Source organism: Mustelus asterias, chromosome 8 (genome assembly GCF_964213995.1).
Source record: "Mustelus asterias chromosome 8, sMusAst1.hap1.1, whole genome shotgun sequence".
Lineage (NCBI taxonomy): Eukaryota > Metazoa > Chordata > Chondrichthyes > Carcharhiniformes > Triakidae > Mustelus > Mustelus asterias.
This window is the reverse complement of record NC_135808.1, coordinates 13,082,078-13,097,344: the sequence shown is the minus strand read 5'-3', so window position 1 is coordinate 13,097,344 and position 15,267 is coordinate 13,082,078. Positions and strand designations below refer to the sequence as shown.

General features: G+C 48.5%; 1 long non-coding RNA gene and 1 other non-coding gene across 2 annotated transcripts in view; both read right to left on the bottom strand.

Moving 5' to 3' along the window:
* Positions 1-15,267, bottom strand: part of LOC144496867 (uncharacterized) — an 825,626-nt gene that overhangs the window by 706,153 nt on the left and 104,206 nt on the right. The window lies entirely within an intron of this gene.
* Positions 7,969-8,132, bottom strand: LOC144498048 (U1 spliceosomal RNA). Its single transcript, XR_013498620.1, has one exon. It is a non-coding gene; the product is annotated as a U1 spliceosomal RNA (small nuclear RNA).

Here is a 15,267-nt window from a genome sequence, read left to right as displayed (position 1 = left end):
ATGATCCGGCACGTCTTGCAGAGTTTGCTGTGGCAGGGTTGTGTGGTGCCGTGGTCACTGTTCTCCTGAAGGCTGGGTAGTTTGCTGCAGACAATGGTCTGTTTGAGGTTGTGCGGTTGTTTGAAGGCTAGAAGTGGGGGTGTGGGGATGGCCTTGGCGAGATGTTCGTCTTCATCAATGACATGTTGAAAGCTCCAGAGAAGATGTCGGGGAAGTCCTGCTCGACGAAGGGTACTCTGTCCGCCGTGTCCCGTGTTCTTGTGTAGGTCAGTGTCACCTGACTTGAACGCCTCAGACCTGGACTTCAGCAGGCAGTGGATATCCCTGTTAATCCATGGTTTCCAGTTGGGACACACACAGATTTGTTTCTTTGGCACACAGTCTTCTACACACTTACTAATGGAGTTTATTACTGTAGTGACGTACTCATTCAGGCTGGTCGCAGAGTTTTTAAATACTGACCTGTCTACTGATTCTAAACAGTCCCTTAAGAGATTGTCCAATTCCTTAGACCAACATTGCACGACGTTTTGATGGATTTTCCCATTTTAGTTTTTGTTTGTAAGCCGGGAGAGGAGTACAGCCTTGTGGTCTGATTTACCAAAGTGTGGGTGGGCGATAGAGCTGTTGGCATTTTTGATATTTCTGTAGCAGTGGCCTAGAATGTTTGGGCTTCTCGTGGAACAGATGTGTTGGTGGTATCATAGAAACATAGAAGATCAGAGCAGGAGGAGGCCATTTGGCCCTTCGAGCCTGCTCCGCCATCCATCACGATCATGGCTGATCGCCCAATCAATAGCCTAACCCTGCTTTCTCCCCATAACCTTTGATCCCAGTCGTCCCAAGTGCTATATCTAACCGTCTCTTGAATACATTCAATGTTTTGGCATCAACTAATGAATTCCACAGGCTCACCACTCTTTGGGTGAAGAAATGTCACCTCACCTCCGTCCGAAATAGTCCACCCAAAATTCTCAGACTGTGTGACCCCTGGTTCTAGACACCCCCACCATCTGAAACATCCTTCCTGCATCTACCCTGTCTCATGCTGTTAGAATTTTATAAGCCTCTATGTGATACCCCCCCATTCGTCTGAACTCCAGTGAATACAATCCTAACCTAGTCAATCTCTCCTCATAATCAGTTCCGCCATCCCTGGGATCAGCCTGGTAAACTTCGCTGCACTCCCTCGAGAGCAAGAACATCCTTCCGCAAAAAGGGAGATCAAAACTGCACACAATATTCTAAGTATCTTGGTAGAACACTCTTGAGCTTGGCCTGATTGAAGTCCCCGGCCACGATGAACAAGGCCTCAGGATGTTTCGGTTCAAGGCTATTTATGGTGGTGTATATTTCATCCAGTGTGGCATGGATAGTTGGAGTCTTTTTCCCAGGAAAAAATGTCAACTACCAGGGGACAAACCCAAGATAAAATGGGGTGAGTTTAAAGGCAGGTTTTTTTTTACACAGATGGTAAGTGCCTGGAATGCACTGCTAGAGGAGGTGGTTGAAGCAGATACAATAGCAATGTTTAAGAGGCATCTTGACAGATACGTGAATAGGCAGGGAATAGAGGGATACGGACCGTGTAGAGGCGAAATGCCTTTACTTTAGAAATGGATTGGCATAGGCTTGGTGGGCCGAATGGCCTGTTCCTGTGCTGTACTGGTTTTTTTTTGCAGGGAGATCAAGACTTGGTCTCATCAAAGCCCTGTACAACTGAAGATATCCTTACTTCTGAACTCCAGTCCTCTTGCAATTTGCCTTCCTAATTGCTGGCTGTACCTCCCTCTCCACATCTTTGGACTGTGGGAGGAAACCAGAGCACCCGGAGGAAATCCACGCAGACAGAGGTAGAATAGAATGTCTGTATGAGTCACCCGTGGCCAGAACTGAACCGAGATTTCTGGCTCTGTGAGGCAGCAGTGCTAACCACTTATGGCACCATGCCAGTCCTCGCTCCCTGATGGGGAGCCTCACTTACTCACCTATACAGGTTCATTATCTCATCTCTTCCCCTCACACTGTGAACCAGCAACTGCTGTCAATATTAACCTTCAAAAGGAAGCTGGATAAATATTGAAAGGTATGATTAGAGGAGGAAAAAAGATAACTTCAGGAGCTGATTTGGCATTGGGAGGTACAAGCAATTTTAGAAGCTGCTGGAATGGGGGATCCTTTGTTTCTGGGTGAATGAATTTTAAAAATGGCCAAAAGTATCTATTCCTCAAAACCCCTTTCCCTGGTTTCTGATGACAATGGTGCAATGCCACCCTCTGCTGGCAAGTGGATGCAAGTGCACCAGTGATTTGATTTGATTTGATTTAATATCATCACATGAATTAACATATAGTATTGTTTCTTGCGCGCTGTACAGACAAAACATACCGTTCATAGAGAAGGAAATGAGAGAGTGCAGAACGTAGTGTTACAGTCATCGCTATATACAGTCATAGAGAAAGATCAACTAAGTCCATTCAAAAGTCAGCAGCAGGGAAGAAGCTGTTCTTGAGTTGGTTGGTACATGACCTCAGACTTTTGTACCTTTTTCCTGAAGGAAGAAGGTGGAAGAGAGAATGTCCGGCGTGCATGGGGTCCTTAATTATGCTGGCTGCTTTGCTGAGGCAGCGGGAAGTGTAGACAGATTCAATGGATGGGAGGCTGGTTTGCGAGATGGATTGGGCTACATTTATGATCTTTTGTAGTTCCTTGCGGTCTTGGGCAGAGCAAGAGCCATACCAAGCTGTGATACAACCAGAAAGAATGCTTTCTATGGTGCATCTGGTGAGAGTCGTAGCTGACGTGCTGAATTTCCTTAGTCTTCTGAGAAAGTAGAGGCATTGGTGGGCTTTCTCAATTATAGTGTCGGCATGGGGAGACCAGGACAGGTTGTTGGTGATCTGGACACCTAAAAACCTGAAACTCTCGACTCTTTCTACTTCATCCCCATTGATGTAGACAGGAGCATGTTCTCCTTTACGCTTCCTGAAGTCGATGACAATCTCCTTCATTTTGTTGACATTGAGGGAGAGATTATTGTTGCTGCACCAGTTCATCAGATCTCTATCTCATTCCTACACTCTGTCTCATCATAGATTGAGATCCGACCCACTACGGTGGCGTCGTCAGCAAACTTGAAAATCGAAATGGATAAGCTAGCATCAGGGATCCATGATGTGGAACAGTGACCACGACACCACACAACCCTGCCGCACTAACCTCCGCAACACGTGCCGGATCATCGACACAAATGCCATCATCACATGTGAGAACACCATCCGCCAGGTACACGGTACATACTCATGCGACTCGGCCAAAGTTGTCGACCTGGTACACTGCAGGAAAAGATGTCCCGAGGCGTGGTACATCGGCGAGACCATGCAGACACTACGACAGCAGTGACATGACAACACTACGGACACCGCTCAACAATCACCAGGCAGGAGTGTTCCCTTCCTGTCGGGGAACACTTCAGCGGTCACGGGCATTCAGCCTCCGATCTTCAGGTAAGCATTTTCCAAGGCGGCCTTCAAGACACACGACAACACAGAATCGCTGAGCAGAAACTGAAAGCCAAGCTCCGCACACATGAGGACGGCCTCAACCGAGATCTTGGGTTCATGTCACAGTATGTGTAACCCCCAAGATTTGTCCTGGGCTTGCAAAATCTCCTGGCTTGAGACAATTCACACCTCTTTTACCTGTGCTTAACCCTCTGTCCACTCACACTGTCTGTACCTGTAAAGACTTGATTACCTGTAAAGACTCGCATTCCAACCATTACCTTGCAATTGAGTCTATGTCTATATATGCCCTGTTTGTGAACCCAACTCTTCACTCACCTGATAAAGGAACAGTGCTCCGAAAGCTCGTGATTGCAAATAAACCTGTCAGACTTGTGGTGTTGTGAGACTTCTTACTTTGCCCATCAGGATTCAATGAGAGCAGCAGGAGTGGAAAATGACAAAAGGTGAAGCACACAGCAATTAATTAGGAAAGCTAATAGAATGTTATAACTTATTGTAAGAGGAATTGAGTACAGAAGCTAGGAGGTTATGCTTCAGTTATGCACCAATGAGACCACATTTGGAGTACTGTGTACAGTATCGGTCTCTTATTCAAGGAAGAGGCATGTGCTGGAAGCAATTCCGAGATGTTTTACCAGATTAATACCTGGAATGGGTGGGTTATCTTATGAGGATAGGTGAGCCAGGCTAGGCTTGTACCCGCTGGGGCTTAGAGGCGACTTGATTGAAAGATAAAAGATCCTGAGGGCTTTTGCCAGGGTGGATATGGAGAGGATGTTTCTTCTTGTGGGTGATTCTAAATCTAGGGGAAACTTTAAAAATAAAACAGCGATGAAGTTATTTTCTTCCTGAGGGTCATAAATATTCCTGAACTCTTCCTGAAAAAGCAATGAAAGTGTCTTTGAATATTTAAGGCAGAGGTGGATAGATTCTGGGTGAGCAAAGGGAGTGATAGATCAGGGTTAGGTGGAATGTAGAATTGAGGGTACTGTCAGATCAGCCATGATTGAATTAAATGGCAGAGTAGATTCAAGGGGCTGAATGGCCTACTCATTCGTAAGAAAAATATATTGATTTAAAGAGGTTGAACATTTAAATCAAGAGCAAAATGCTGCAAATGTTGAGGCCTTCAGAACCAAAGGAAGAGACATAGGATTCAAAATGTCTCCCTAATGATAGTTGTATCACAGCTTGGTATGGCCCCTGTTCTGACCAAGACCGCAAGGAACTAAAAAAGATTGTGAATGTAGCCCAAGCCATCACGCAAACCAGCCTCCCATCCATTGACTCTGTCTACACTTCCCGCTGCCTCGGAAAAGCAGCCAGCATAATTAAGGACCCCACGCACCCCGGACATTCTCTCTTCCACCTTCTTCCGTTGGGAAAAAGATACAAAAGTCTGAGGTCACGTACCAACCGACTCAAGAATAACTTCTTTCCTGCTGCTGTCAGACTTTTGAATGGACTTCCCTTGCATTAAGTTGATCTTTCTCTACACCCTAGCTATGACTGTAACACTACATTCTGCACTCTCTCATTTCCTTCTCTATGAATGGTATGCTTTGTCTGTATAGCGCTTCAGAAACAATAATTTTCACTGCATGTTAATACATGTGACAATAATAAATCAAATCAAATCAAAGACTGGCGCATGCGCAATGGCTCATTCAGCACACTGATGCTGGCCTCTTGGGCAGGATTAGGCTCCACCCCCGACCAGCATGAATCCCCCTGGTGGACTCTGTGATATGCCAACATCTTCATGCACAGGTTCAAACAAGACTTCTTCACCACACAGGACCTTCAAGCAATGCTATACACTAGATACATCGATGACATTTTCTTCCTTTGGACTCATGATGAACAATCACTGAAACAACTCTATGATGACATCAACAAGTTCCATCCCACCATCAGACTCACCATGGACTACTCTCCGGAATCGGTTGCATTCTTGGACACAGGCATCTCCATCAAGGGCGGTCACTTCAGCACCTCACTGTACCGCAAACCCACGGATAACCTCACGATGCTCTACTTCTCCAGCTTCCACCCTAAACACTTTAAAGAAGCCATCCCCTATGGACAAGCCCTCCGTATACACAGGATCTGCTCGGATGAGGAGGATCGCAACAGACACCTCCAAATGCTGAAAGATGCCCTCATAAGAACAGGATATGGCGCTCGACTCATCGATCGACAGTTCCGACGCGCCACAGCGAAAAACTGCACCAACCTCCTCAGAAGACAAACACGGGACACGGTGGACAGAGTACCCTTCGTCGTCCAGTACTTCCCAGGAGCAGAGAACCTACGACATCTCCTCTAGAGCCTTCAACATGTCATTGATGAAGACGAACATCTCGCCAAGGCCATCCCCGCACCCCCACTTCTTGCCTTCAAACAACTGCACAACCTCAAGCAGACCATTGTCCGCAGCAAACTACCCAGCCTTGAGGAGAATAGTGACCACGGCACCACACAACCCTGCCACAGCAACCTCTGCAAGACATACCGGATCATCGACACGGATGCCATCATCTCACGCGAGAACACCATCCACCAGGTACACGGTACATACTCTTGCAACTCGGCCAACGTTGTCTACCTGTTACACAGTAAGAAGTTTAACAACACCAGGTGTTGTGAGACTTCTTACTGTGTTTACCCCAGTCCAACGCCGGCATCTCCACATCATGACCTGTTACACTGCAGGAAATGATGTCCTGAGGCATGGTACATTGGGGAAACCATGCAGACGCTACAACAATGGATGAATGAACACCGCTCGACAATCACCAGGCAAGACTGTTCTCTTCCTGCTGGGGAGCACTTCAGCGGTCACGGGCAGTCAGCCTCTGATCTCATAGAATCATAGAATCATCGAATCCCTACAGTGCAGAAGGAGGCCATTCGGCCCATCGAGTCTGCACCGACCACAATCCCACCCAGGCCCTACCCCCAAATATTTTACCCGCTAATCCCTCTAACCTACGCATCTCAGGACTTTAAGGGGCAATTTTTAACCTGGCCAATCAACCTAACCCGCACATCTTTGGACTGTGGGAGGAAACCGGAGCACCCAGAGGAAATCCATGCAGACACTAGGAGAATGTGCAAACTCCACACAGACAGTGACCCGAGCCGGGAATCGAACCCGGGACCCTGGAGCTGTGAAGCAGCAGTGCTAACCACTGTGCTACCGTGCCGCCCTCTCCGGGTACGCGTTCTCCAAGGCGGCCTTCACGACACACGACAGCGCAGAGTCGCTGAGCAGAGACTGATAGCCAGGTTACGCACACATGAGGACAGCCTCAACCGGGATATTGGGTTCATGTCACGCTATCTGTAACCCCACAACTTGCCTGGATGTGCAAAATCTCACTAGCTGTCCTGTCTGGAGACAATACACCTCTTTAACCTGTGCTTAATGCTCCCTCCACTCACATTGTCTGTACCTTTAAGACTTGATTAGATGTAAAGACTCACATTCCAATCATTATTCATGTAAATTGAGTTTGTGTCTTTGTGCCCTGTTTGTGAACAGAACTCCCACCCATCTGATGAAGTTTTTTTTTTTCGCCTGTTCCGAAAGCGAGTGGCTTTTGCTACCAAATAAACCTGTTGGACTTTAACCTGGTGTTGTTAGACTTCTTACAGACTCTGTGATGCACAGAGTGCCAGAAATTCATCCCGCTAAGCACACCCCATAAAAAAGGCAGGAAAATCTGTTTTTTGAGGGAAAATTGCCCCCATCAACTCTTCCCCACAAATTCCAATCAATCTGCTGAGTTTTTGGATCATTGCCAATGCATTGTGAGGGATTTCAGAGAAAAGAACTACCTATTGCAGCGCCTTCCATTAGAAAATGATCAATCCCTATTTTGTATTAATGCAGTCTCCCACTATCATAAATTACCACTCATCTGATGAAGGAGCAGCTCTCCGAAAGCTGTGATTCCAAATAAACCTGTTGGACTTTAACCTGGTGTTGTGAGACTTCTGACTGTGCCTACCCCAGTCCAAAGCCGACACCACGTCATGACCACAAATTTTGCAACCGAGCATCTCCCAAGGTGTTCAGAACCAAAACTCATTTTAGAATCATTTGTTTCTGGATGAATGTTTTTTTAAAAGTCAATCGCATCTCCTTCTCTAATTTCTCTAGTTCATGATAAAAAAGTACAGTATCATCCTGTGCCTACTGACGCGAGCAGACAAGCTGAGAAAATCTGCAGATGTCAGCGTGAATGAAAAATAACAGAATGAACATTCTTTTAAAGAAGTAATTCAATATTACAAACTAAAAGCAAAACATTGCAAATTCAAACAACCTTCAGAACAAAACTGAGAGCACATACAAGTCTATGCTTAGCATTTCACATCAGGATCGCCTAGATCCAGCAAAGAAAAATTGAACTTCTGTTTTTGATGATGAAATCAGGGGAGAGCGCGAACGCAGTCCCCCACTACCACAAATTTTGCAGTCGAGTATCCCGCATTTGGGGACATCGCAGGCGTCAGCACACCCGAAGTGCAATGGGCTAGCCTCGTCCTGGGCGAACCACCTTCATGATCATGGTTTCACCCCTGCCAGGTAAGTATGCTTGAACATCCTCACACACGGCCAGCCGACATCAAACACTACATCTTACAGTCATACTTACTCTGTTTCACAAGCCAACTTGTCGCCTTATTTAGGATATGCTGCACCAAAACGTTCAGTCCCACTTTATTATTCCGATTAATGCTTCACTGTTCCTCTCTAGTAAAAGCCTTGATAACACAGTCCTATTTGCATATTTCCCTTAAAAGGAAATGGACCGCCTTCTGCTACTTCAACCCTGTGTCCCAGAAAGAAATGATGTGGAAATGCCGGCGTTGGACTGGGGTAAACACAGTAAGGAGTCTTACAACACCAGGTTAAAGTCCAACAGGTTTATTTGATAGCAAATGCCACCAGCGTTCGATGCGCTGCTCCTTCGTCAGGCGAGTGGGAGTTCTCAGTGAACTCTTCAGGTAAACTTTGTCAGGTGAATCTCCCACTCACCTGACGAAGGAGCAGCGCTCCGAAAGCTAGTGGCATTTGCTACCAAATAAACCTGTTGGACTTAAACCTGGTGTTGTTAGACTCCCAGAAAGAAAAGCATTTTCCTGTCCAACTTTTTCAGGCAGGAAAGATTTAAAATCCTTACAGTGCAGAATGAGGTCATCCGGCCCATCGAGTCTGCACCAACCACATCCCATTCAGGCCCCATCCTGAAAGCCTTACCTATTTACCCTAGCTATTCCCCCGACACTCAGGAGTAATTTAGCATAGCTAATCAACCTAACCTGCACATTGATTTGATTTATTATTGTCACATGTATTAGTATACAGTGAAAAGTATTGTTTCTTGCTCACTATACGGGTTGCACCTGAACTGAAGGGGTACTAACATCCTGGCAGGGAGATTTGCGAGAGCCACTCGAGAGGGTTTCAACTAGTTTGGCAGGGGATGGGTGTGGTAAACCACTGTTAAGCTTATTGCCTGTGTGTGTGTGTGTGTGTGTGTGTGTGAGACATGCCTGGGCATGCCCCTGCCGGCCCTGCCTGAGACTCCTCCCCCCCCTGGTGCAGGTATAAAGGTGACTGCTCCCCACCCCCCCTGCCTCAGTCCCTGGACCAGTTCATCGGCATGGGCGTGCTCCAAGTCTTTTGCGAATAAAAGCCTATTTGTTTTAGCATACAAACTAGTCTTTGCTTGATTGATAGTGCATCAATTTTATTCGCAAAATTTTTGGGATGGAGCAGATACTAAAACCCAATAGACTTGAATTGGATCCTCAAGCCGTAGGAGCCTCTAACAGCTTCGATCACTGGCTGCGGTGTTTCGAAACTTTCCTCACCTCCTCCTCCGTCGTCCGGACCGAAACCAACAAGCTACACATGCTCCACGCCCAGGTAAGCGATCAAGTATTCTCGATGATTAGAGACGCTGAAACTTACAAGGATGCGATTGAACTTTTAAAAGGCCAGTACAACAAACAGTCAAATGTAATCTACGCCAGACATCTTCTGGCTACTCGCAGACAACAGCCAGGAGAATCAGGCGATCAATTCCTGCGTGCGTTGTGAGCACTTGGCAGGGCCTGCAACTTCAAGACCATAACAGCCGCCCAAAACACTGAGGACTTAATCAGAGATGCCTATGTCACGGGTATCAGGTCAAACTATATCCGACAGCGACTGCTGGAACAGGGTGGGCTGGACCTACAAAAGACTGCCGACTCGTTAGAGGTGGCCTTCCATAATCTCTTGGCCTACACCCCCGATCATGGGGGCGCATCGTGGACGCCGCAGTCACCGCCACCTCTGTACTTGGGAGGGCCGCAGGCCTACGCCACGTCCCACCAATGACTCGACCGCTGCGGCAGTCTCCGGAGGCCCGAAGTGCTACTTCTGCGGCCTGGGGAAGCACCCCCGAGAACGCTGCCTGGCGAAGGATGCGATCTGCTCCGGGTGTGGAAAGGAGGGCCACTATGTGAAGGTGTGCAGGGCGAAATCGACCTCCAAGCCCAGTAGCGCCGCATGTGACCTGTAGGGGCCGCCATCTTGGACACCGGGAGCCACGTGTGAACCGTGCGGGCCGCCATCTTGGACGCCTTCAGCCACGTGTGAGCCGTGCGGGCCGCCATCTTGGACACCTTCAGCCGCGTGTGAGCCGTGCGGGCCGCCATCTTGGACGCCGTCAGCCACGTCGCAAAATCCAACGGTGGCTTCGGTTACGCTGGACCAATCCAGGCCTCACCAACTCGCCAGGTCCAAAATGGACATCGAGGTAAACGGTCGCACTACAAACTGTTTATTGACTGTGGGAGTACGGAGACCTTTATTCACCCAAACACATTGAGTCGCTACGCCCTTTCTGTACTGCCAGTGAAGCAAACGATCTCCATGGCTTCAAAGTCCCACTCAGCGGATGTCCTCGGATACTGCGTGGCGACCCTGACTGTACGGGGCACAATGTACAAAAATTTCAGGCTCCTCGTGCTGCCACAACTCTGCGCTGCCATACTCCTGGGGCTAGATTTCCTGTGTCACCTTAAGAGCGTCACCATGGAGCATAATGGGCCTTTCCCCCCGCTCTCTGTTTGCAATCACCAGTTCTGAGATCGCCCACCGCTCACCACCTGCAGCCTCTCGACCCTTAAAGTCGCCCCCCCCTCACTGTTTGAAAATCTCACCCCCGACTGCAAGCCCATCGCCACCAAGAGCAGAAAGTACAGTGCTGGAGACAGAGTTTTTATCAGGTCTGAAGTACAACGGCTCCTAGGGGAGGGGATCATTGAGGCCAGTACCAGCCCCTGGAGAGCCCTAGTAGTAATTGTTAAGACTGGGGAGAAACATCGCATGGTCATTGACTACAGTCAGACCATTAACTGCTACACGCAGCTGGACGCATATCTGACTTGGTTAATCAGATTGCGCAATATCGGGTGTTCTCCACCATCGACTTAAAATCTGCATACCACTAGCTCCCTATCCGCCCGGAGGACCGCCGATATACTGCCTTCGAGTCGGATGGCTGCCTCTATCACTTCCTTAGGGTCCCCTTCGGCATCACCAATGGGGTCTCGGTTTTCCAGCGTGTGATGGACCGAATGGTAGACCAGAACGGGCTGCGGGCCACCTTCCTGTACCTGGATAACGTCACCACCTGCGGCCATGATCAGCCGGACCACGACGCCAACCTCCACAAATTCCTCCACACCTCCACACTCCTAAATCTGACCTATAATAAGGAGAAATGCGTATTCTGCACACACCGCCACGCCATCCTTGGTTGTGTTGTGGAAAACGGGGTCATCGGTCCCGATCCCAACCGCATGCGTCCCTTCCTGGAACTCCCCCTCCCCACCAGCCTCAAAGCACTGAGGAGATGCCTGGGCTTCTTCTCGTATTTTGCCCAGTGGGTCCCCAATTATACGGATAAAGCCCGTCCGCTCAACAAATCCACCTCTTTTCCCCTGACGGCAGAGGCCCGCCTGGCCTTCGACCGCATCAAAGCAGACATCGCGAAGGCCACGATGCACGCTGTAGACGAATCCATCCCGTTCCAGGTGGAGAGCGATGCGTCTGACTTCGCCCTAGCCACCACCCTTAACCAGGCGGGCAGACCCGTGGCCTTCTTCTCACGAACCCTCCAAGGCCCTGGAATCCGACACTCCTCTGTCGAAAAGGAGGCCCAAGCCATAGTGGAAGCTGTACGGCACTGGCGCCACTACTTAGCTGGTAAATGATTCACCCTACTCACGGACCAACGGTCAGTGGCATTCATGTTTCAGACACAAAGCGGGGCAAGATCAAAAATGATAAAATATTGAGGTGGAGAATCGAGCTTTCCACCTACAATTACGACATCTTATACCGGCCCGGGAAGCTCAATGGGCCCCCAGACGCCCTGTCCCAGGGAATATGTGCTAGTGCACAAATAGACAAATTGCAGACTCTCCACAACGACCTCTGCCACCCAGGGGTCACCAGGTTTTTTCACTTCATTAAAGCCCGTAATCTGCCCTACTCCATTGAGGAAGTCAGGTCTATAACCAGACACTGCCAGGTCTGTGTGTCTTCTGACCGCAACATATACTTCCTCAACGTCATTGATGAATATTCACGTTTCCCCTTTGCAATTCCCTGCCCGGATATGACCTCGGCCACTGTCGTCAGGGCCCTGCACAACCTCTTCACCCTGTTCGGTTTCCCTAGCTATATCCATAGCGACCGGGGATCCTCCTTTATGAGTGATGAGCTGCGACAGTACCTGCTCTCCAAAGGCATAGCCTCGAGTAGGACCACCAGCTACAACCCCAGGGGGAACGGACAGGTAGAGAGGGAGAACGCGACAGTCTGGAAGGCCGTTTTACTAGCTCTGAGGTCTAAAGGTCTTCCAGTCACCCGCTGGCAAGAGGTCCTCCCTAATGCGCTACACGCGATTAGATCACTCCTTTACACAGCTACTAATGCTACCCCTCACGAAAGAATGTTTGTTTTCCCCAGGAAGTCCTCCTCAGGGACCTCACTACCATCGTGGCTGACGTCCCCAGGCCCTGTCCTGCTCCGGAGGCACGTGAGGACCCATAAGTCGGACCCCCTGGTCGAAAGGATCCAACTCCTCCACGCCAACCCCCAATACGCCTATGTGCCGTACCCCGACGGGCGGGAGGACACGGTCTCCATTCGAGACCTGGCACCCGCAGGTGCCCCAGGGACCACGACGACCCACAACCCCACACCCCCAACCCCCGTATACAGCACGCCTGAGCGCCAGGAGCTGCCACCACGCACCTGACAATCGGAAGGGACTACAGACGACTCGAACGACTACAGCCTGGCGCCTGAACCAACACCGCGGCCACCGGAACCGACACCATGACTGGCACTACGGCGGTCGCAGCGGCAGATCAAGCCCCCAGATAGACTGAATTTGTAAATTTGTAATTCTGTAAATATCATTCCACCCACCTCACCCCCGCCGGACGATTTTTTAAAAGCGGGGGGTGAATGTGGTAAACCACTGTTAAGCTTATTGCCTGTGTGTGTGTGACATGCCTGGGCATGCCCCTGCCGGCCCTGCCTGAGACTCCTCCCCCACTGGTGCAGGTATAAAGGTGACTGCTCCCCATCCCCCTGCCTCAGTCCCTGGACCAGTTCATTGGCATGGGTGTGCTCCAAGTCTTTTGCGAATAAAAGCCTATTTGTTCTTGCATACAAACTAGTCTTTGCTTGATTGATAGTGCATCAATGGGATGCAAAGCAGTAGGGAGACAGAAGAGAAGTTTGAGGACAGCACAGAAGTTAAAGAGAGCGCATTAAATAGTAAAGGCAGTGTCAGTAATCCTAGTAATAGACAGATCAGGCAAAAGCAAGACAGAGAGCAAGGGAAGTTCAGATTATACTGCATTTATTTCAATGAAAGAGGACTAACAAGCAAGGTAGATGAACTCAGGGCTTGGTTTGGTACGTGGAACTGGGACATTATAGCAATTACTGAAACATGGCTAAGGGAGGGACAGGACTGGCAGCTCAATGTTCCAGGGTACAGATGCTATAGGAAAGATAGAACAGGAAGTAAGGGAGGAGGGGAAGTTGCGCTTTTGATTCGGGAAAGCATCACGGCCGTACTGAGAGGGGATATATCCGAGGGTTCGGCCATTGAGTCTATATGGGTAGAACTGAGAAATAAGAAGAGGGAAATCACTTTGATGGGGTTGTACTATCGGCCCCCAAATAGTTGGCGGGAAATTGAGGAGCAAATATGTAAGGAGATTACAGATAGCTCCAAGAAAAATAGGGTGGTAATAGTCGGAGATTTTAACTTTCCCAACATTGACCGGGACAGCCATAGTATTAGAGGGTTGGATGGAGAGAAATTTGTTGAGTGTATTTAGGAGGAATTTCTCATTCAGTATGTGGATGGCCCAACTAGAGAGGGGGCAAAACTTGATCTCCTCTTGGGAAATAAGGAAGGGCAGGTGACAGAAGTGTTAGTGAGGGATCACTTTGGGACCAGTGACCATAATTTTGTTAGTTTTAAGATAGCTATGGAGAATGATAGGTCTGGCCCAAAAGTTAAAATTCTATATTGCGGTGAAACCAATTTTGATGGTATCAGGTAGGAACCTTCAAAAGTTAATTGGGGGAGTCTGTGGGAAGGCAAAGGGATGTCTGGCAAGTGGCAGGCTTTCAAAAGTGTGTTAACCAGGGTTCAGGGTAAACACATTCCTCTTAGAATGAAGGGCAAGGCTGGCAGAAGTAGGAAGCCCTGGATGACTCGGGATATTGAGGCCCTGGTCAAGAAGAAGAAAGAGGCACATGACATGCATAGGCAGGTGGGATCAAGTGAATCCCTTGAAGAGTATAGAGGTTGTAGGAATAGAGTTAAGAGAGAAATCCGGAGGGCAAAAAGGGACACGAGATTGTTTTGGCAGATAAGGTAAAGGAGAATCCAAAGAGCTTCTACAAATACATAAAGGGCAAAAGAGTAACAAGGGAGAGAGTAGGGCCTCTTAAGGATCAACAAGGTCATCTATGTGCAGATCCACAAGAGATGGGTGCGATCCTAAATGAATATTTCTCATCAGTATTTGCTGTTGAGAAAAGCATGGATGTTAGGGAACTTGGGGAAATAAATAATGATGTCTTGAGGAGTGTACGTATTACAGAGAACGAGGTGCTGGAAGTTTTAAAGTGCATCAAGGTAGATAAATCCCCGGGACCTGATGAAGTGTATCCTAGGACATTGTGGGAGGCTAGGGAGGAAATTGTGGGTCCCCTAGCAGAGATATTTGAATCATCGATAGTCACGGGTGAGGTGCCTGAAGATTGGAGGGTGGCAAATGTTGTGCCTTTGTTTAAAAAGGGCTGCAGGGAAAAGCCTGGGAATGACAGGTCAGTGAGCCTCACATCTGTGGTGGGTAAATTGTTGGAAGGTATTTTGAGAGACAGGATCTACAGGCATTTAGAGACGCAAGGACTAATTAGGGACAATCAGCATGGCTTTGTGAGTGGAAAATCATGTCTCACAAATTTGATTGAGTTTTTTGAAGGGGTAACCAAGAAGGTAGATGAGGGCAGTGCAGCTGATGTTGTCTACATGGACTTTAGCAAGGCCTTTGACAAGGTACCGCATGGTAGGTTGTTGCATAAGGTTAAATCTCACAGGATCCAGGGTGAGGTATCTAAATGGATACAAAA